At 38.3% G+C, this 21900-nt stretch overlaps 1 protein-coding gene across 2 annotated transcripts in view; it reads left to right on the top strand.

The window, feature by feature from the left end:
* The window catches only part of NAV2 (neuron navigator 2), a 388787-nt gene that overhangs the window by 77725 nt on the left and 289162 nt on the right, over nucleotides 1–21900 (top strand). The window lies entirely within an intron of this gene.

Here is a 21900-nt window from a genome sequence, read left to right as displayed (position 1 = left end):
AAAAATGAAATTTCACCCTTGTCTCAATGTCCAGAATTGGTCACTGGAAACACAAGAGAGTTTCCTTCACTGAGAATGGATAAATAATTCATATTTTAATTTTTAAAAATCCTCTGATTATTTTTTTTAAATACTGACTGATTAGGCACTTTGGGAATGAATATGTGCAGAATTTCCTTGCAGTGCTTAAAAAGGCTGAATTACACTGAATAGCTTTTGTTCTAAAATGGTTCCTCAGTGACAGAGGGGTTTTGTATGTTTACAGCAGTGAAAAAACTTAACATGAAAATATGAAGAACTGCAAAGCTCATTAGATCCAAGGGTAGCAAGTTTATCATTGTTGATGTTGCATGTGCATTCAGGAATTTATGGGAATGTTCTAAGTTGTGTGATATATTGGATGAGACATAAAATAGGCACAATTAAAGTTTCTCTGGGAGCTTCATAGTTCTAATGTTTTAACTACTCTGTGCTATTTTCCCTGATTTCTTTATGTTAATATTGACTAGTGTCCATTTTTTCTAAGTATCTGTGACTAGAGGTTTACGTCAATCATTATCTTTAATTACCTTGGAGTATTATGCTTGGTAGAACCAGTGTTGTATAATCTGAAGTTGTTTATAATGCTCTGCTGATTTACAGTTATTAAATTATATTGCTGGGGGGTGGTGGTGGTGGGATGGATAGATTTTTATTCTTCCAAGTGTCTAACTTCAGTAAATGTGTAATTGTGTACGGAGCGAAGCATTTCATTCTTGCCTAGGGAATACCTTGAGTTTTCATGGATTTAAAGGGACTGTGTAATATTTAGGTTGTTAAATATTTCAGCATTTTCTGGAAATACACAAAATAGCTGTTTTTTCTTGGATCTAAGTTGATGTATTATTTTTTTGAATAGCAGCTAAACCACCTTCCACATCAGTCTTAACTGAAGACTCTGTCAACATGTTTTGGCTCTTGGCCATGGATAGTATGGATTTATTTTCTTTTAAATGTGCTAGCTTTTCATGGTTCAATGAGAAACACAACTTCAAACAGTGAATAATGATCTAATTTTTTGAGAGTTGTAATATATCATAGACATACCTACTATTTCTCTTATTAGTGGAAGAATTAAACCTTAAAATTACCCAGCTGCACTCTGCTTATTTTAATAAGGCAATTCTTTAAGAGAAAAAAAGAGAACTGACCAAGATGGGAACAGTGTTCCTGGTCTGTCCTGGGCTATGTTGGGTGCTCACTGCAGGGAGTGGGTGGTGATATGGAAGTGCCTGTTGACTTTCTCTCTGATTGCTTAGCTGTTAATTGTGGCAGATGACAATTTCATAGATCCCAGGGTTCAAGGTTCGCAGGCCAAGCCACGCTGTATTCCTATATTCATCTCGGAAGAGAGAGAAGGTAAAGGGCTGCTCGCTGCTGCTCGCTGCTTTAAAATGAACACGGGATTTTTCTTTTCAGCCAGGGTTGAGACAGTGTTGCGGAGAGAGCAAATAAGAGTTTGGTTCTTTTTTTAAAATATAATAGGCAGAAAATGTCCACAGGAACATCCATGTTTCTATGGTTACAGGACTGTGTTCTCTTTTGGACTGTAAGAAGGATAATAAATGGATATGATGGTCCTGTACTATATCTAAGGTGCCAAAAGGGAAGCAAGAACATGTCATGGGTTATAAAATCCATGGTGTCTTGGACCAGGGAGTGCCTTTGGACTTCTGTGTTGATCTTGGATTGCAATAAAGTAGGACCTTTTCTAAAGAATATTAATAACTAGAAAAAACATGTGAATAATAAAAGCTAATAAATACATTCTTTCTTAAAAGGTCATATTTCTTGTAACTAAATAAAAAAAGTTGAGGTAATTTTACAGTTAGACTCAATCCTAGAGATCTTTTCCAGCCTAAATGATTTTATGATTCTCTTTAGTTTGCTGTTAACTTTAGTGAAATTAAGAAAGAAATCACTAGAAGATGATGAAACCTTGATCAACATCTTGTAAAACTTCAGTTTACCTCCTTCATATATGTTATAGTGGGTTGTTAACCCTCCATGAGGAACATATTGGCTACAATCCTCTATTATCTTTTTTCCTTATTCTGATAGTGGCTGAAGGAATTAACAGTTAAAAGTTTTTTGATTCCTGTTTGGTGACTGCAGTGTTTCAGGGCTTGGGGATACACTGTTGGCCATTTCAGTCAGGCACAGTGCATCAGTTTGCTCTGCATTATATGTTAGCTAATTTTTCATGCCTGCAATTCAAATATTATTTGCTCAACTTCCAGTTAATGAAGTCTTGCAGAGATTAGAGTTCACTACTTGAATATATTGGGATTTTTTTCCATTTGGTTTGAAACAACAGGATTAGAGCCGGGACACTTAAGCTGTAACTTACAAGTTACTCGCAAGTTAAGAAGTTGTGACCTACACAAACTGCATCACTCTGTGGGGGTGCCTGGTCCTGGGATGCTCTCTGGTGTCATACCTGCTTACAACTGTGTCTGTCCCTACCTAACCATGTTTCAGGTGAAGATGGAGAAGACCAGAGCAGCATAAGTCCATAGATTCCCCTTTAGAAACTGCCAGGAATATGCACAGACAGTAATAATATATAATCACCCATGTAGTCCAGAAGACATACCATGGGGGGTTTGCTTTATGGGCTATTTAATACCATAAAAATAGGAGATGAAAGAGGAGGAGGAGAAAGAAAGCCAACTGCATAACTCTTTGGCCTCTGGGAAGTGTATCTTTATATTTCACTCCACTGATAACCCAACTAAATTTCATTTTTTCAGCAAAACTAAAGGTCCAAGCCAAACCAAATCACTGTCTGCATTAAGGCAAGTATTTTATTTCCTTAGAAATAGCTGCAGAAGTTTAATTTTTTCTTTTTACCCTGTGTAAAATAAAGATATGCAGAAGATACAGTCAATTTTTCTAATGTAGTTATGCTAAATGAAGATGAATCCAGAACAAAGCTGGGTCAAGGGTAGGAATTAAAGTTTTTCTGGAAGCAAAAAGTAGTGCTGTGCTTGCCCAGAATGAAATATTACAGGGTTACAGTGTTGACAGAGGGATCTGACATGATGCTGCTGAGGTTGATTGGATTATAAAGGGTTTAAGTAGTAATGGGATTGGAAAGTACTTCTTCAATGAAAAGACAGCTGTAGAGGATTTTGAAAGGAAGGTTTATAGGGTTGAGTCAGTTCAGCCTGGGGGTCATAGCCTTGCCCAGAGTAGAGGGGTTGTAGGGAGGCAGGAAGATCACTGCTTATAAAGCCTGAGGAGTAGAAATGCAGAACCTGAGCCCTTCATTCAGGGGGCAGTTATGCAGGCTTTAACAGAAACCCAGAAACTGCTTAATTTTTTTTTTTTAAAAAGTCAACCCTATGAAGTTTTGTTTTCTGATTAAGGGTGAAAATGTTAAATGTCCACAGTGAAGTGTTGGAGAAGGTTTGTTTTAATGAGATATTATCCCACCTTTCACCTATATTGTTGCTAAACACTTGTAGTACATGTACCATGTAAATGTTCTTGCTCTCTGAAGAAATACTTGTTGGAAAATAGACTTTACATATACAGTGGGAAGTTAGGTAAAACATCTTATCAGGAGTGGGCACCTGAATGTGAGGGTGATCAAAACTGAAGCTCCTTCCACTGAACCACAGCCATATCTCAGACATCATCTGTAAATTATTTTCGACCTTGATGTGGCATCATTTTGAAAAATCGAAATACTTGGACCACATCCTTTAGTAATTCTTTAGTAATGTGTCCTTATGTTACAGAAGAAAAGGTTACAGGGATGTAATTAAGGACTGACTTACCATAGCAGAGAAGGGGTCTGTACCTGAGGGTCATCATTGCTATTAGTCTGAGGAACCAAAACAATAGTGTCCTGTGGTTGTTAGGTGACAATTGAGTGTTTACCAGCACTGGTAAGATGGCAATGAAACAAAAGGCAAGAGCAGCTAAAAGCCACTGGTAAATGCAAGGTTTAAGTAATACAGTTGGTAAATCAAATCCTTTTGCATCAATGTTTCTGTTCTCCTAATATTTCTCTGAATATATTCTTAACTTCACCTAATTAGATTGTTGTGGGTTTTTTAATTAAAAAAAAAAAAAAAAACCACCAAAAACCACTGTAGCCTTGTACAAAATAACGTTTAAGAGACTTACTTGTACTCCCCCTGCTCCCCATGTGTGTGTTGTGGTTTGGGGTTTTTTTTGTGTTTTAACAAGTATATTCAATGTATTTGGGACAGAGGGTTGCAGGTTAATTATGATTTAACTGAAAGCTTTGGAATGATCATTATTACCGTACAAATGCAGAGTGTGTGGATGGAAAAGGGATGAAATAATGTTTGCCACCTTTCTGACAGATTGATGCATGTCTCGTGTAACCTTTGGGCCAGACAACTTGGAGGTCTAATGAGCCTGAATTATTCAGAAGCCAGTGAAGATTAGTTTGATAGTGAGAGTATGTATTGATCTGCCAGCATTCTTTCTGCGGTGTTGAGCCTCCAAAATATTTAAAAAGTTGAAAAATAGGCTTTTATTTTGACCAAAAATAAAAAATTAACTGGCTTTTTTTTCTGAAAAATTCTGGGCTTTTTGTCAATCTTTGCTAAATGTTAATCTAAAAAAAACCCCAAAACTGACACAAAAGCCCTCAAATGAACAAAAAATAACATACTTTTTTTTTTTTTTTAAACCAGAGTGGGTAACAATACATCTGACACTGTCTTATGTCCTTCCACAAAAAGATCCATTTCTTTCAGGCAATTACCGGCTTCTCTTTCAGATAAGATACAGGTTTATTGAGTTTCCCACTGTGCAATTACGGTTCTCAAGAACAGATTACTACGTATGAGGAGCCTGGCTGATGGAGTGGATTGCAGTGGAAAGTAGGAGAAAGATATTGCAGCATGGTGGGGGTTTTTTTGGTGGTGAAGAAACTTCAGTTGCTACTGATTGATTTTTACTTCGTGGCCAGACAGAACCAACCTAATTCTTGCACAAAACTAGAGATGTATGCAGCTGCAAAATGGATTTCTTTCTTTGATATGAAAAATACTAAGACCCACCATTAGCTTAAAACACACTTTCAAATTTCCAGCCTGTAATGAGAAAGACAACTAATACTCCTTTCTGCACAAGAAATTTTTATTGTATAAAATGCCAACACTTGAGGAAACGTGTTCCTGATTTCAGCAGCACTGGATAAAATGTTCCTGGTTATTGCGTTTATCAAAGATTATTAAATGTTAGGGACCCAAAGGAGCTCATTCACATGCAGACACTGTGCTTCCAGGATTAGCATTCCATTCCCAACTCCAACTGCACTAGGATTGCCTTGTGGGACTGTTGCTTTTGGAAGGTGAGGACAATTACTTTAAAATATGTACTTTTTCCAAACTATATAATCTTTAATGACTTCTCAGGGCATGTGTCTTCTTTTTACAATTAATAGGTAACTTTATGTTTTAGAGTAACTGTGCCTTGGTGAAAACTGCTTTGTATTCCCATCCTTCACCGGTATTATGCTTGCTCAAGTTACAGGCTTATGCTAATATTTTTCGTTCCGTCACTACTCTGCAGGACTAAAGATTTTAGTCAAGGTTTGGAAGCCCAGCTTAGCATTTTATGTAGGAGTTGTGCCTCTGCTCTAGGTAACTGCAAATTTCAGGGCACAACATAATTTTATATACAGCATTTTTTCTGATCTCAGTTTGTGCTCCTTGTCTTAATTATTTGCTTGATGGAGTGTAGTTTTAAGTGTTGTCTTTTTAGAAAGAAAGAAAACGGTGTCTTTCCCACCACAAGGGTGCTGCAAAACAAATCCATTGCCATTACACTGAGATGAATCAGTTTGAGTCAAGCGGCCTTAAACTAATGGGAATTTTTGCTAGTAAAATAAGCAAGTCTGTGCAATTGTAGAAGGTGGATATTGTTCCATGGAAGTCAGCTGTACTGTGCTTTAATTAAAAATAAAGCAGCTGAATAATTTTATCATATGTTGGCACCCTTATTATTTCTGTGACATTGAAGTGTTAAATAGGTATAAAAATCTCTGTCTACCTCTACTACAGGGTAGGCAGTATTGCCAATAATGTTGTAAATGTGACTCCAGTCAGTCAAAAATGTCAACTATAATGGATCCTTATCAAGTGTAATGGTACATTTCCCATCCATCACCCATTGGACTGCCTTTATTTTGGCCGTCAGTAGGGCAATTGTGCTGGCCTGTGTCCTTCATCTTCTCACTACTGTTGTCCTTTAATTGTTTGTCCTTTTCTCTCCTCACCCTTCAGCCCAATTGCTGTATCAACAGTTTTTTTCAATTCCTGAAATCTGGATCTTACTATAATTCAGTTCAATTTTAGTACTACTTAAACTCTAATCAGTCAATTTATCAGCTTGTTAACATTAAGGCTGGCACTTCTATAGAGACAGCTGTTGTGTGCTGTAACCCTGAAAATCTCCATCATCTCTTGGTAAATAAGATTCAGTGAACAGTTTTAAAAGATAGTAAATACTGTTTGTGTTTTCACTTAAATTAATCTGTTTAAAGATTTTTTTATTTTAATTTTTTTACATATATCCTTTGTATGTAGTATACCATCTGTCTAAGCCATAGTGTTTTCGGGGTGTGCTGGGGAGTGACAGAGCAGTGGTGGTCTGGTGGTGAGGCTTGAATTTAGCAATGACCAGATGAGTAGTTGCCTTTACAAAATAGTACAGTGCTTAAAATTAGATGCAGGCCCTAATATCTCTTTCAGTCAATACCTGGTTTGTGGAATTCAAATCAATAAGTACTTTTTTCCCTCTGAATTAGGCAGTATATGTGGTTGAACTTGTGTCCCCTCAAAATACTATGCTTTGGTGAATATTGAGAGTGATCTGCTGCTGCTTTAAAGGCACACCATGCTTGGTTTATAACTGACAGATGCTGCTGAAATTGAAGGGATTTAACCTGTAAAACTCAGTGCTTAACTTTATTTATTTTAAAATAAATATTATTATTTACAGACTTCACTGAACTGGCAGTCTGGATGCCGTAAAAATGAAGAAGAGACTTCAGATATCTTAGCAGGTTTGTAGCCATTGAAGAGCTTAGTGAACCTTTCTACTTAAAGATGGAAGATTTAGTTCAGTTGAAATCTCAAATGTATATCACTTCTACATTGCTCTTGTATATAAAACTTTCTTCTACAGATAGACAGTACAACAGCATGGTCTTCTGACCCTTTAGTACTGCTGACATCCCCTCTGAGTACAGCTGCAGTAACTTCTGAGACAAGTTTCCATTTTCCATGGTGATAAAACATAATTATTTTAAATGATTTTGCCGATCCTGGAAGCAGATTCTTTCATGAATTCATGATTTTTTTTCATGCAAGTAGAATATGCAAGTGCAGAGTTCATTGTCTGATCTATCAAAAAGGATAGAAGTGATACAGCCAAAAAATGGACTTAATGCCCCGTTGTATTGGATCTGTGAAGAGCTGACTGGAGAGAGCAAGGGCAGTGTGTCAAATGGGCTCTATTGGCATTCTCCATGGATAGTATGGAATTGTCTACACTGCTTTAGATGGTTTTCACTTTAAGGCTGAGCACATGCCACCTGACTCCTGCACTGCTGACATACCACACAAGGTCTGTATTTTAAATGTTAACTGCACTGCAGTTGGCTGTCAGGCCATTGGTATTTGGCTGTGTGTTACTAATTAGATGGATAATAATTTGAACATTGCTTAAAGTTTTACTCTGGGAATTTGGCTCTTACAAACCCCATTTTATAATTAGTTTCTTTGCATTCTCTTTATACCTTATTAATAAATCATGGTACGGCAGTTTCAGCCGACTACTTTGATCACGGTGTCTGGTGGTTCACAAACAGTTTCGTTCCCTGTTGGCATTTAAAATGCAGCATTGTGGCAGTGCAAGGCTATGATTTGAAGAATTAGTGATTCTGAGTGTCCTAACATCTTAATGAATGACTCTCTCCTGTTCATATGTGGTTTTTCATTAAGTGAGTGAGGTGAGGTTGTTAGTTGGTGAATCCCTGGTGGCGTGACCTCATGGTGGAACTCTGGCAGTGGGTATCAGTGCTTTATGGCATCTGTTACCATTGATTTTCATTTATTTATATATTAAATGCCAGGAAATGTGTTTCAGCAAAGGAGGAAGGGAACAAACATTTTGCTTCTAGGAAACTGCAGTTTGGGAAATATTCTTCTAATGAGGAATAATGAGGGAGGAAAAACCACAAAAAAGCACGGAATTCATGGGAATCAAAAAACTTAATGAGAAGTATTGATTGTTGTTGAATAATTTGACATATGCTTTGACTTGTTTGTAGGTTGGTATATATCAGAGAGCTGAAATTTCAGACTTTTCTTTTGGACCCATCTCTTCCTTGAGGCCAGCTGACCTGAGTTGCTTCTCATCTCCTGCATGTATGTAAGATGGAAACTTCCTCTGAAGAAAATTGTTTGCAGCGGAAACAAGATGCTTTATTCTGTTGCTGCAGTTTCTTTTCTCTCCTTTTTGGTGCCACAGAGGTGCCAGGGTACATGGTTGAAACATCTCTCCCTTTTGCTGTAGGCACATGGGCCCATCTTCTCAGTACGTGTTTTACTACAACAGAAGTAGAAATTAATTCTGTTCTTTTCCATAAATTCAAATACCACCACTTCATGTGCAAGAAATCACTCGAGTCAAAAGGTCTCTGCAGCTTGAAATGGTTTAAGGCCTGTAAATCCTTTAGGATCAGGTTCGTTTACCTGAATATACTCCATGCTTAATAAGAATTGCTTCATAACACTTCTGCACTTGGAGCAAGAGAACACATAGGACTCTTTCAACTACATCAATGAACTTCTGCCTGACCTTTGATGTAATCCTGCTTTGCTATAGCTTCATTGTATATGGAATGGGGGAAAATATCAAGAGCTGCATCTCATTCACAGAAGTACTTTGAAGTTAAATTCCCCATTATAAAACATTTTTAGATCCCTGGAGGGAAAACAGCAGAACTGCAAGCTGCTAGTCACTTATATATTGCATATATAAAGGAGAAAAGAAAGTTACATATACACTGTGTAATGATAAACATAATCCAGTGAACTGAGTCTAAACACAATAGCTGAACAAGGTGTGTTAGCTCATTCAATTGTATAAAATTAAGTTAGAAGTAGGTATTTTTCTGAAAGAATTTGAAATAAAAATAATTATGAAAGTGATGCTGATCGAAGAAAATACTTGAAACAAGTACAGTGTGGTTTGTATGTGTGGACACAAAGGGCATGCCTTTCTTCCTACATGCTCTATATTAAACCTATTTTCTGCAAAAAAGTCTACAAATGCTGTAACTGTCCAGGTGTCTAAAACCCTGAGTGCAAATATTCTCATCATGCAGGGGGTACATTTCACATTTTCAGTGGGAACAGTGAAGGTTTATCAGGTGATTAGGGCAGTCACGAAGCCAAACTCCTCTGTATTCTGCGTCTGTGATGCCTGATTTTTGTGCAAATTGGGTAACCTGAAAGCCAAGAGAATGATCTGTGATGCCTCCCACACAGTTATATACAGGGTTCTACAGTAAAAGGTGGGAAGTTGTGCTTCCCATCCATCTTAACTTCTGCATCCCCATTAGCCAATCATTGCTACAACTGGAAGGGCAGGAGAAAATTCAAAATTTTCTGTACATTAATGGCTTGGCAAAAGAAACAGACCCAAACCAGTCCCTCTGTTGAAGAAAGGCAGGGAGAGTTCAGCTGCTGTTCCTTTTGTCTGTGCTGATGGAGCAGAAATCAAGGGTATGGGTTCACCTGCAGTGTGTGTCCGTGGCTACAGGTGACAATAAAAGGACACGAGGGAGCCAAGGTGAAAAGGCAAAGGCAGGTATAGCATAAACCCACATGTAAACAGGTAAAGGTGTTTGTATAGTTCGTCAATCCACATTTCAAATCACTGAATAGCATGCTCTGTGCAAGGAGAAGGTTTTGTGATATCTCTATGGGAGCAGGAAGGAAAGAAGTAGCCCAGCTTTGTTTTAATCTCTCTGCCTCATTGCTGCATGTGCTTTAAAGGCTTTGAGCAGCTTCCTTTGTTAATTCTAAAATGAGCAATGGAACAGTATGCACAACTCAAATTTAAATCACTTAAATGATTAGTGTTTAATTTGTTCTTGCAATTAACTCATTCTCAGTGGCAATGGCAATGGTGCCGAGATACAGCTTGTTTATATCATTGAACTGTTGGTGTTCGTTTCCATAAAATGCAATAAGAACTGATGTGTTTTTGAGTCAAAAAAAGATTAGCTTGGTTCTGCATACTGAGAAAGTTCAGTATAATTGCAGTATTGCTTTTTAAACAGGAACTGGTTTACAGAACTGTTAGCTATTTAATAAGTTTATTTATTGTCAGGGAATAAAAAAAATCAAAGTAATAACAAGCATGGGTAATCTCCAGATAATTTTTCTTTTTTGTTTCCATTTTAGTGGAACTATTTAAGGAATTAAATTATCTGGGGATAGAAATTTCCCCTTTGGACCCAGTATGAGTACGACTTGTAGAACTAAGATACTGAAATTTGCTATAAACCAGGCTTTGCTACCCTGACATGTAGCAAGAGGAACATCCTTCTGTACTGATTTAATAATTGTATTAACTTGTGATTTTTTTTTCCCCTCATCTACTTCTCAATCAACTTCTGGCAAAACTTAAAATTTCTGCCAAAGGCTTTAAGGCCCTTTCCATTTAATTTATGTTTCACCTTGGCATGAATTCTTCTATTTGTAGATAAGCATGAAACTTTTCAGGCTGTTTGAGCAACTGCCCATTTCTATATAGCACAGATACATAAAACTGTGGAACATTTCATATTATGTGCCTACAGCAAAGAGGGACTTCATAGCCATGGAAGGAAGAGAGAACCACATTATTTGAAGCATCATCAGCTTTCCTGGAAACTAGAGATAAACTGTGAAACGTGCCTGTACCATTTAGGTATCCTGGGAATTTAAGCACACAATGTATATTGTAACGCTGAGAATTTAAGCCGGTACAGAGAAATGCAGGGGAGTTGTCAGCTTTTCTCATATTTTTAAACGGAAATAAGAAGCAGACATGCTGTAATAATGCAAGGAATTTTATTAAACCTGCAGTTTGGTCATCTGTTTGGAGATGGTGAAATCATAGTGAACATGCATAATATGCTTACGAATTCGTAGGTGCTTTCAGCAGGTATCATCCATTCTCCTGCAGCATGACAGGTTATTACTAACATTTGTAGGGACTTAAAATGCAGAACATGCCAGAAGAAAACATGTCCCTCTGATTTGTGGTGCCCATGGGAGCCATTTTCTTCAGAAGGTCATTTTATTTTGTAATAATTGGATCCTATCATTGGTTTGAGCTCCAAGCCACCTGGTATCTTTCTTAAGGCCCATGTTTACTGCCCAAGATGACATAATCTTTCCCATTTAGGCTGATTCCTGAAAGTCAGCCGGGTAGCTTAGAGGAGAAAGCACTCCTTATATAAATTGTCTATGGAGCTTAGTGCTCTTCTAAGAAAATTATCTTCATATAAAAAATATAAATTGTATGGCCTTAGCAATTCTCAAAATGTTTTTCCTCTACATGTAAATACTACTCTTGCTCTAATATAATATTAAAAATCCCAAAATTTGTCCGCATCTTGAAGCTTTATCTGCAATTTAAATGTTTTACCTTGGTTGAATGATTTCTTCACTGACATCAGACCTCTTGAGTTTGTCCTTGCAAAGTATTAATTTTTTTGAAAAAGGGCAGAAAACAAGGTTTTAAAGAAATGCTGAAATCAGTGGTCTTTGTCATGACATCAATTGAACATTTTCTTTCTTGATATTGTCTGTAGTCCAATAAATGACTTGTTCTTTGAAACTATGATGATAGATGTGGAAAGTGATTAGCCAACTAATTAACAAACCGTCGTACTTATTAATCACAGAAAGACATGGTATGTCATCAAAAGGTTGGCTTCAAGCTGCTTGTGAAAACCAGCAAGATACATTTTTTAAAACATTTTTTTAATTCATGAAGGATAGGATTAGTGTCTGTAGGCTGAAGTCATGGACAGTGACGAGTCTGTCACACAGCTGAGTAGTTAGATAGCTGGAGTGGAAGTCAAATCCCCAGATTTATGTGAATCTAAACAGTTTCAGATATGGCCAAGTGAAAAGTTAATAATAAAAAGGAATTCAGCTGTGAAATGAACTTCCACAAAAGTGCTAAACCAGTTTCCCTGCCTTCAGTCCATGGTGCAGCAACCACCTCTTTCTCTTTGTGTTTTAAGTCCTTATGTATAGATTTAAAAGATAGAGGCGAGAGGAGGTGACCCAAATTTGCACTGGGACTAGGAGTTTTTATCTTTTTTACTAATATTATTATTTCTCCTCTTGCAATAACTTAAGGAAATACAAAAAAATAATCTCCGGGAATATATTTCGTTGACAGGTATTCTCTTTTAATGTGCTCTTAATAGCATGAAGCAGCATTCATTCATTAAAATAGAAAACCCCTGTGAGTAAAACGAAAAGCTTTTGTCTGGAATCACAGAATCATTTAGGTTGGAAAAGACCTCTAAGATCAAGTCCAACTGTAATCACAAAACATAAGCTTTGTCATTCATGGTTTGCTATAAAGTAGAAGAAATATAATTATAAAATTGTCTAGGCCTTTTGCTGAGCTGAAACACAGCACTTACCCGATCTTATACCTAAAGTGACTCCTTCCTGTGACTCCTACAGGCTCTCAAGGTCAGCTGCACTCATTTGATGCTAATGTGCTCTGGAAACCGATGCAATCAATATTAGCTCCTGTGCTTATCTCCTTCCACGGAGTTCCCTCTGCAATTTCCATTCCATTTTACTTTTCCTGAGCCAGTTTAATGCAAAACCAATACATCTGGTGGGAAAACAGGTGCATAAAGAAACAATCACTGACTCATTTTGTGGCAGTTACCTGACTATTAATAACCATTCTGGTAGTAATTATCTGTATAACATTATACACAGCACCATTGTAATATAAAGAACAAAACCAGGCCGTTGGTGCTCCCAGACTAATTTATATTGGCAGTATTATTTTTTTTACATGGAAACTGCTGAAGACAGACTTAATTAAAAGTACTGTGCATCTTTTTAAACATGAATATTTAATGATCTCAAATATTCAATGCCAAGATCATTTTCTTGGCCTGATCCTCTGCCACCAGGAGAGAAATAACCTATATTTAAAACCTCTCAGAGAGAGTTTTGCCTAGTTCCTTAGAGAGGCTCTTCAGGACAACCCAGGCCATGACTATTTTCCAGGGAGACTGAAGATTCAGAATCTGGCTAGTAAAATGCCTGAGACAGTGGCCAACTCGGACTGGGTTTTCTGGGTAGGTGTATCCCAGTGTGGTCAGAAAGATCTGGTTCCCACTACTGTGTTTTTGGATTTTGTATGTGTACAGAAGTTCCTAACTCTTTGTGGCTTGTTTCAAAGAAGAGGATGAGATGACAGCAGCACTGTTATCCTTCCTTCTGCCCACCCCTGCCTCCTGTGCTTGGGGCAAATGTGGGGGCCTTTCGTTGCGATGATCACCAGAATGCGTCAGGGGACTAGAGGGCTGCTGAGGTTCTTCTGCAGGACTGGATTCCTTATAAAAGGAACAAAAAATGATTTAGAGAGATGGAACCGTCTCCAGGCTGAGAGAGCTGGGGGTTGATCACCTGGAGAAGAGAAGACTCTGGGGAGAACTTACTGAAGCCTTTCAAAACGTAAAGGGGGTTTGTGAGAAAGATGGGGACAGACTTTTTAATGGGGCCTGTAGCAATAGGATGAGGGGTAATTGTTTTAAACTAAAAGAGGGTAAATTCAAACTAGGTATAAGAAAGAAACTTTTTTTTATGATGAAGGTGGTGAAATACTGGAACAGGTTGCCCAGAGAGGTGGTAGGTGCCTCGTCCCTGAAAATTGGACAGGGCCCTGAGCAGTCTGATCTAATTGAAATGTCCCTGATCATTGCAGGGAGGTTGGACTTGATGACCTTTGAAGGTCCCTTCCAACCCAAACCGTAGTATGAAGGCTGTGTGACCAAAGACTGATGGTGGCTGTGTGTCTGGCATGAGTCACTTGGCTGGAGAAAGCAATGAACATGGAGTTTAGTATTGCTACCAAAGGCAGTTTAGATTTGTGCACTCCACTGGATGTTTTATGGCAGGACAATTTTTAACTCCTAAATCCATTAAAATCCTAAAGGGCAGGTATTGAACCACTTGATTAATTTGATAGTGTTGTGAGGAACATCTTAATGCAGTCCTGTGCTGATTTCGTCTTCCATGATGGGCTATTCCAGAAAGCTGACTAACCTCTTGAAAGACTTTGGCAATAAGGAATCTGAAGGGATATTTGTGTCCATCTGTGCCATCAGGGTGTATTGCTTTCTTATATACCGGGGACTGATTTTGGCTTTATCAAATAAAATCAAGCTGAATATATGATTTGGTTGTCTGCCAGTTTCACACAACATTGCTCTTTTGCAGCAAGCCATTTCCTATGGAAAACTACTTATTGATAAAATTACTTTTATCTGGAAGAGCTGAATGATCTGACTTCTGTAGAGGTTAGAGGATATTTTCATTTTCTTGAAGGATTTGCTGGTATGTCTATGTGAATATAGTACTGTAAGAGCTTCCTTATAGTTTTTCGTAATTTGTGTCTTAAAGATACTGGACTCAGGGATGCCACACACACTAACACCATGTATGGACATCTGGTTACTGCTCTGAGGGAAACAGGCCATCTGCTGAAGGAAAACCAGTTCCTCCAGGTTTTCTTGGCTATGTCTCATGCACATAATAGTTGAGTCCAACTCCACTTAGTACAGCAGATCTAATGGAATCTGCAGGTCATAGCCTGTAGCAAACTCCCAAACCCATGTAATTAAAAACTAAACATTTGTGTTGTCAGTAGTTTCTAGTTGCAGCTGAGGTGTCACATTTTCCCTTTCCCTGGTCTGTCATCTCTGGCAGTTTGTAAGACCCTCATAGCTGGCCTAATTAGATGATCAAAACTACTGCTTCCCTCTCCATAGCTTGTTCTCTTTCCTTTATCCAGTATTTTCCAGAACTTAACAAAGCAGTAAAAACAATAATTAGTGGTCTAATTGGTTATAAATAATAATATAACAGACTTACTGTCAAAATAACAACCACAAAGCAATATGCTCATTGAGTATCTTTCAAATTCGCAGCACTAAAGTGTTCAAAGTAGCAAATTATATTACAGTGATTTGCTTCAAAAAAAATACACCCTGTAAATTTATTTTATCCTGACAGCTGTGACAAGCTGCACTCCTAAGAACGTATCTGTTTCAGGTCTGGTTGCTTGTCGTCTCTCCTGTGCTGTTTGAAAGGTTTTCTCTATGCTTAATTTTGGATTTTTACAGTTTGCTGTGTACCAAATTTGTAAGCTCTGTGTTTTGAGTGTTCTTCTCAGCCTCACAATCCTGGTAAAATCTTAGCAGCCCCAATGTAGTGCTTCTAGGCTGTTTTCTTTGTCTCTTGCAGCTGGTAAATTATTAATGACGCCGCTCGGGGAGAGTGGGGTGGTCAGGTGGGGCGGGTGGGGGTGCTGCTGGGAGAAGATGGGCAGAGGGAAGTTGGGGGAGCCCCAGGCAGCTGGAGGGGAGTGCAGATGGCAGGGATGCACAGATCACTGACCACCAGGTTTCCCCCATGTTGAATTTTTTTCCTGCCTGAGGGCAGGACAAAAGGGTACTTCCAACAGCAACGACGGAAAGGAAACGGATGGAATATGTGAGAAGAGCTTGTGGCAGTGAGAATTCTCGCTTTACAGCTATTGGTATTTTAGTGTTCTTAGTACTTTTATTCTTTCTTAAACCTCTGAAAATTGATTAAAATGTTATCTGGCATCTGCCCTTACAAAATTAATAGGAGTGCAGTGGCGGGGAAGCACACTTTAAGTTTAATACTTTCCTGCTGGTTTAGATGCTCCATAGTGCTGATGTCTGTTATTGACACACAGTGCTCTCTGTGATTCATGAGGAACAATGAGGTAATTGAGATATGGGTCTCTCTCCACCCACCAAAAAGTGATAAATACAACCTTTGGCAGAATCCTCAGCTTGCTCATTTACTATAAAACCCTTGAGAAATCTCTTGTGTATATGAGACACAGCTGCAACAAACAGCAGCATTCCCTGCATAAATATATATATATATATATATATATATATACACTTTTTTTTTTTTTTTAAGAAAGAGTGACAGTGCTAACTGAATTATTTAATGCTGTAGGGTTCTTTATACATTTATAGACCTTTGTGGTAAGGTGTTAAGATTTGATAGTGTGTATGAAGGCTGGTTTTAGTTTAGGAGTATCATAGTGTACCATGTAATCTCTGGGAAAGGGGAGAGGGAGGCTTATTTTCTCCCCCCTTACAGTTCTTGTAGGTGCTTACATTGAATCTCTAGTCATTTTGGCTATTTCATGGGTAGAGGAATAAAGAAGTCAGCAGTAGGTCATAGCTAAAAGGCATAATCTCAGGTTAGAGCTGTTTCTTTTTCTGAAATACACTGATTCAGGAGGAAATGTGCCCAGAAAGGTTGACTCAGCTCTTTCTTCTTCCAAGGCAATATACCCCAGAGGCTATCCCACCTCAACAGGATTTTATTCTCAGTATTGAAACGAAGATTTTTGTTTGCTCAACATAATTATTGCGACTATCTTGGCATCCTTCCCAAGGCTTCTCAAAGCAGAACTCAAACTGTTCTGACTTGTCTGCTGGAGCATGTCTACCACTGCTTTCTCCCTCAGCCCTGGTTGTGGCTGAGTTTCACTAATGCTGAAGGTATTTGCAGATACTTTGCACCTTTTTTTTTAATTTTAAAGGGAAGTTATTTCTTATTGGAATTTGTACTCTAATTGAGCATTTTAACAAAACTTTTTTGTCACAGTAAATAGGAGATGAATCCACTTGAAATTCTGAAGGAGATATTAACCCAAGCAGCCAAAAAAAGAAGTATGTAGAATGGCAATTTTCGTCCACTGGATTTGTAAAACATCTCTGCGTTTTCTGCTGAATGCTTTTTCTCTATAACACTGTTGTTGTGACATTCAGTGCTTAGATACAGGCAAAGCCTGGTGAGCTGGCTGTGTCAGAAGGAAGGTACAGGACAGGTAACTTGAAAAAGCTGGAAGGAGTTGCCCTGTTGACGTATCTGTTTTCCTTGTGTTGTAGAATAAGTCGCAGCATACAAGACATTGCTCCTTAGATAGGCCCTCAAAGCTGGTTGTGCGAAGAAGTGTATACTCTTTAAGTACTGACTCTCTTTGCCCTTACCCATGCACGTCCTATGAGTATCTAACTGGAGATTGTCTTTCCTTACAAAATATATTAGTTACATAAAAATAAATATGTTGGTTACATAAAAATATTTGAAGGTTACAAGGCAGGGAAGTTATTTGTATCTTCAATACTCCCCCCAGCATTCTTGCTGGAAAAGATATGTGGTGAATGTATTTATAATTAATATTTGGATATATAATTTGTGTGTATATCAGAGCTAAATTATGCAGGTAACTACGTTTGTGACTCTTGCTTGGTTTGACTCACAAGCCCATTGAAGTGGGTGTAAGTTAAGCAGTTTGTCTTGTAGATTGGTTGGAATGTAGCTTCAGGTGAATACTGGACTGTAAAAGGAAATTTTAAATGTCTAACTTTTTCCCAGTGTCTGTTGAAGTGAACGTTTGCTGGTCTGTTAGATGAGAGCATTTTCCATTTGAATCACAGGAGACTGTCCTCGATAGGGTTTGGTTGCTGTTTAGAAAGGCAGAACCTGCCCTCTGCTGGGTTCTACAAGTATTAAGAAACTGATAATTTACAGAGCTTCGCAGTAAGACTAATAAAATGTGGTTTTTTTGCTCTAATCTACTTTTGCTAGTCTGTCCCAGAGCTGCTGAGTTATTCTTTTGTGTTTCAGGGTGCTGACTCATTTTTAAAAATATATTAAACTAACTCACTGAAATTAGCAGGGGAAAAAGAGCACCGTGCTGCAGGTGCCTTCAAAGTTATATGCTGCAGATTAAATCTGGATATTTGAGTTTTAACTAGATTGTGTCGAAGGCAATTTAAGACAGCAGTTAGAGGTCAGTTTTTAATGTGGTTTTGGATTAAAAGGTAGTATATAATGCTGGAGTTAAGAATCTCTTAAAAATTTATACATACCCAAACCAACTCAAAGCCTGACATACAAATGAAGTGTCAGAAGCAAAGAGCCAGCTGGAAATAGATCTGGGCTGGTCATTGTCTTACAAGGGTCGTGATTATAAAATGGGGGTGATAAAACACTGGCATAGGTTGCTCAGAGAGGGTGGTGGGTGCCCTATCCATGGAAACATCCAGAGCTGGGTTGGATTGGGCTCTGAGCAATCTGATCTAGTTGAAGATATCCCTGCTCATTGCAGGGGTTTAGTCTAGATGACCTCTAAAGGTCCCTTCCAACACAAACCATCTGTGATTTTATGACTGTCTCATTCTGAGGTGTTGCCTGTCTCGTAAGTCCTTTGCATGAGGAGGCTTGTGGTTTCTTATGTGAAAAGTTGTGTTAAACTCATTGCTGAGGGCAATGGAGGCTGTTGAAAACTGAAAAGGGCTTAAAAGGGGAAGAATGGCTAAAGGCTTGCATAACAAATATTCTTTATGGGAAGGAGGCTTTTCCTTCAGGAAAAAACCTGTGGTGGATGATACCCTTGCCTCTTTGAGGTGTTCCTTTTCCATAAGTGGCCGAATCCCTTTTTAAAGACAACCAAGGAACAGATCTCAACAGCTAAATCCAGCCCGGTCTGATATTTAAGGATCACTATTGAACTTTGGGTTTGTTTTGGGTTTGTTTTTTGTTTGGTTGGTTTTTTCCCCCTCCTATATTACCAGAGGAAAACCAACCAAGCAAATGGTACAAAGCAACCCACTGGTGGCTCACCAGCTGGTTTATAGTGGTACATATTAAAAACTTGGTTTTACGTAGGAAGAATCGAGGGCCTTCCTGAAGGAATCTTACTTTTTTCTGCTCTGTAAGATGTCATTTGTATTTAGTTTTAGTTTAGTTGATCTCAGAAGAGATCTTTTAGCCAACTCATTAAATCAGTCTCTCTTTACACCACCTTGATAATTACTTTCAACTGCTGTGTGCTGTTTAAATCTGTCCCTGGGTCTATAGGTTTAGATGCCTCAGTCTTTGCAGTGGTCCATGCAGATGCTGACTGGCAGTGCCTCTTTGGGATGAACCCTTGTCACTGCAGGACTGAGACAGCGTTTGCTAATAGCAGCACAAATGTTTCTGATTTCCAGCTGTGGGGAGGGATAATAAGGAGACAGTCATTTCCAGCTATTCCCAGGACAGAAGTTAATGACTAGCAAATAGCATTGCAGGGGAAAGGGAATGTAGAAGTCCTGGCTGTGTATATCTGTTGGGAATCCCATATAAAGCTATTCTGTTGAGTTAATTTGATAAATTCTTAAGAAAATTACAATTGGGAAATTACGGAGTACTTAAATGCCTCTATGCAACACATAGAGAGCTGGGTTTGACTCTGTGTCTGCCTCTGGCAGTTACAGAAACAAAAACACACCCGGAGCAAGTTTTCCTTTCCATTTATTGAAGTGGCTCGGAAATGAGATTGAAGGGCCCATGGGTTAGCAAGGTAGTGCTAGAAATATTTAAATAAGAGTATCAAAGTATAGATGAAAACGTTCAGGAAAGATTTTGAACAAGTAAGTGAAGAAATACTTTGGGTTAAAATGCTTCTAATCAAACCCAAATCTTTCTACAGGAAACACCTGAATTTTAGGCTTTTGAAATGGTTATAATTTGTCCTGGACCAAAAGTACCTTTAAGTCACAAAGTGTAATAACAGGTAGTTTGGAACCAGCATTAAAGTCAGTTTTTATTTTAGTTTACTTTATTTCTTTCTCAAAAACTTTTTCCATATTTTGAATTACAGTTCCTATATGTTCCTCATCCTGGAAACTGTAATGTATGCTTTGCTTTCCTACAGTGAATTGGAGTGAAGCCCTCTCCCTAAAAGGCAGGTTTACCTTAAATAGTAGAAATAAATTCTTCCCTGTGAGGGTGGTGAGGCCCTGGCACAGGTTGCCCAGAGAAACTGTGGCTGCCCCATCCCTGGAAGTGTCCAAGACCAGATTGGACCAGGCTTGGAGCAACTTGGGATAGTGGAAGATATCCCTGCCTGTGGCAGGGGGGTTGGAACGGGATGGTCTTTAAGATCCCTTCCAACCCAAACTGTTCTAGGATTGTATGATGAACTGATAAACTGCTAATGAAACCATCCATTTATAGCTCTAGGGTTTCCCTTTTGGAGGGAGGCAGGAGAGAATAGAGCAACCTTCATGGCTTCCCTTGGAGGAAACAGTAGCTCTTCATGCTCCTTGCAATGATGGTTTGGCTTGTCCAACCCAAGTATGAGCCTCCATAGGAGGTTAAAATGGCAGAAAAGGAACTGCAAAATGCAGCTCTGGGAGCAGCTCCTGTGCCTGTCCTGTCTCTGGAAACTGTTAAGTCAGCTTAGTTGTGTTGTAAAACCACTGTTCAAGTGTTAAAAAGTCACTTTTTTTGGCTTAAGCTGATGCAGAAGCATATAAATTTCTTTTTGAAGTCCTGGTTTGTGTAGTTTAGCAGTGTCGTGTTAAACTAAATTGAAGAAGTGGTAGCGGTGGTCTTAATATCAGTGGATATAGGACAATACATGAGAAGCCTTATAGCAACCAGCCACACAATTTTAAGGCTTATTTTTTCCTCTAAAAATGTGGCCAACTAATTCTTTTACAGTAGCAAAATTAGAGATGTCCCTTTCTCATTCCTTACTTAGTGGTTTGTCATTCAAGTTTGTTGTCTGAGTGTCTGAATAAAGAAAAACTGGCCAAGGACTTGTGCAATGCTTTCTTGCCAGATTCATAATGCAGAATTTAGGGCATTTTCATTGCTTTGCAATTAAAGGTAAGGATCTCATGTAATAAGGGTTATCTGCTAAATCATTCTCCTTCATACACCCTTCTCATCCTTTGCAGCAACTTCCAAATTAGGTTTATACGGAAAGAGTGATGTTTATTACAGGTATCAGGCACAGTTTGCTGTACATGTATGTTATAACAAGCCTGTTATGCTGTGGATGTTTTTTAAATGTGCACTTCAAAAGAGTGTATTAGCTAAAAATGTAGAAAGGATTAAAAATCCTTAGTTCCTGTTCAAACAGTGGACTCAAACATTAATGTATATATTCATCTCCACTCTCTTTTCTGCACAGGGAATTAGAAGGTGCTTGGCCTCAGTGTCCTGCCAAGGCTTGTTTTGGGATAGGGAAATAATTACCAAAACTACAAGACTCGGAGCAATAGCTCTGATTTTAAGGACACTTTAATACAACAGGCAAAGGCAAAATAAGCTTCGTGAGAAATCTTTAGATTTCTCCCGTTCTCAATGTGAGGAAACATTGAAACCCACAATAAGCTATTTAAAAGCAGATATTTGTAGGTGAATAGAAAGTATCGGTAACTTCTCCAACATGATTTAATTTTGTTTTATTTTCTAGAATTGTGCTATTTCTTTTTTTGCTAGGTATAAATTCACAAACAAAGTAGAATTGATCAAAAGTCACTGGCCACAGGGCAGCTAGTGAGGATGCTTGTAAATAAATACATGTAGATATTAGTCCTGCTCTGAATTTCAAGTGAGCCATTCCAGTGGCTTTAAAGTAATATATCAGTGAAATTTAGAAGTGTTTGTAGAAAATGGAGGCTGAGTACTGAAAGTCAGTAAATTGGAATTGCTT

The sequence above is a fragment of the Corapipo altera genome, unplaced genomic scaffold (assembly GCF_003945725.1).
Source record: "Corapipo altera isolate COAL_440 unplaced genomic scaffold, ASM394572v1 RXGC01000072.1, whole genome shotgun sequence".
In the NCBI taxonomy this organism is placed as follows: domain Eukaryota; kingdom Metazoa; phylum Chordata; class Aves; order Passeriformes; family Pipridae; genus Corapipo; species Corapipo altera.
Note: the sequence above shows the minus strand (reverse complement) of the source record. Positions and strands in the feature narration are given on the sequence as shown.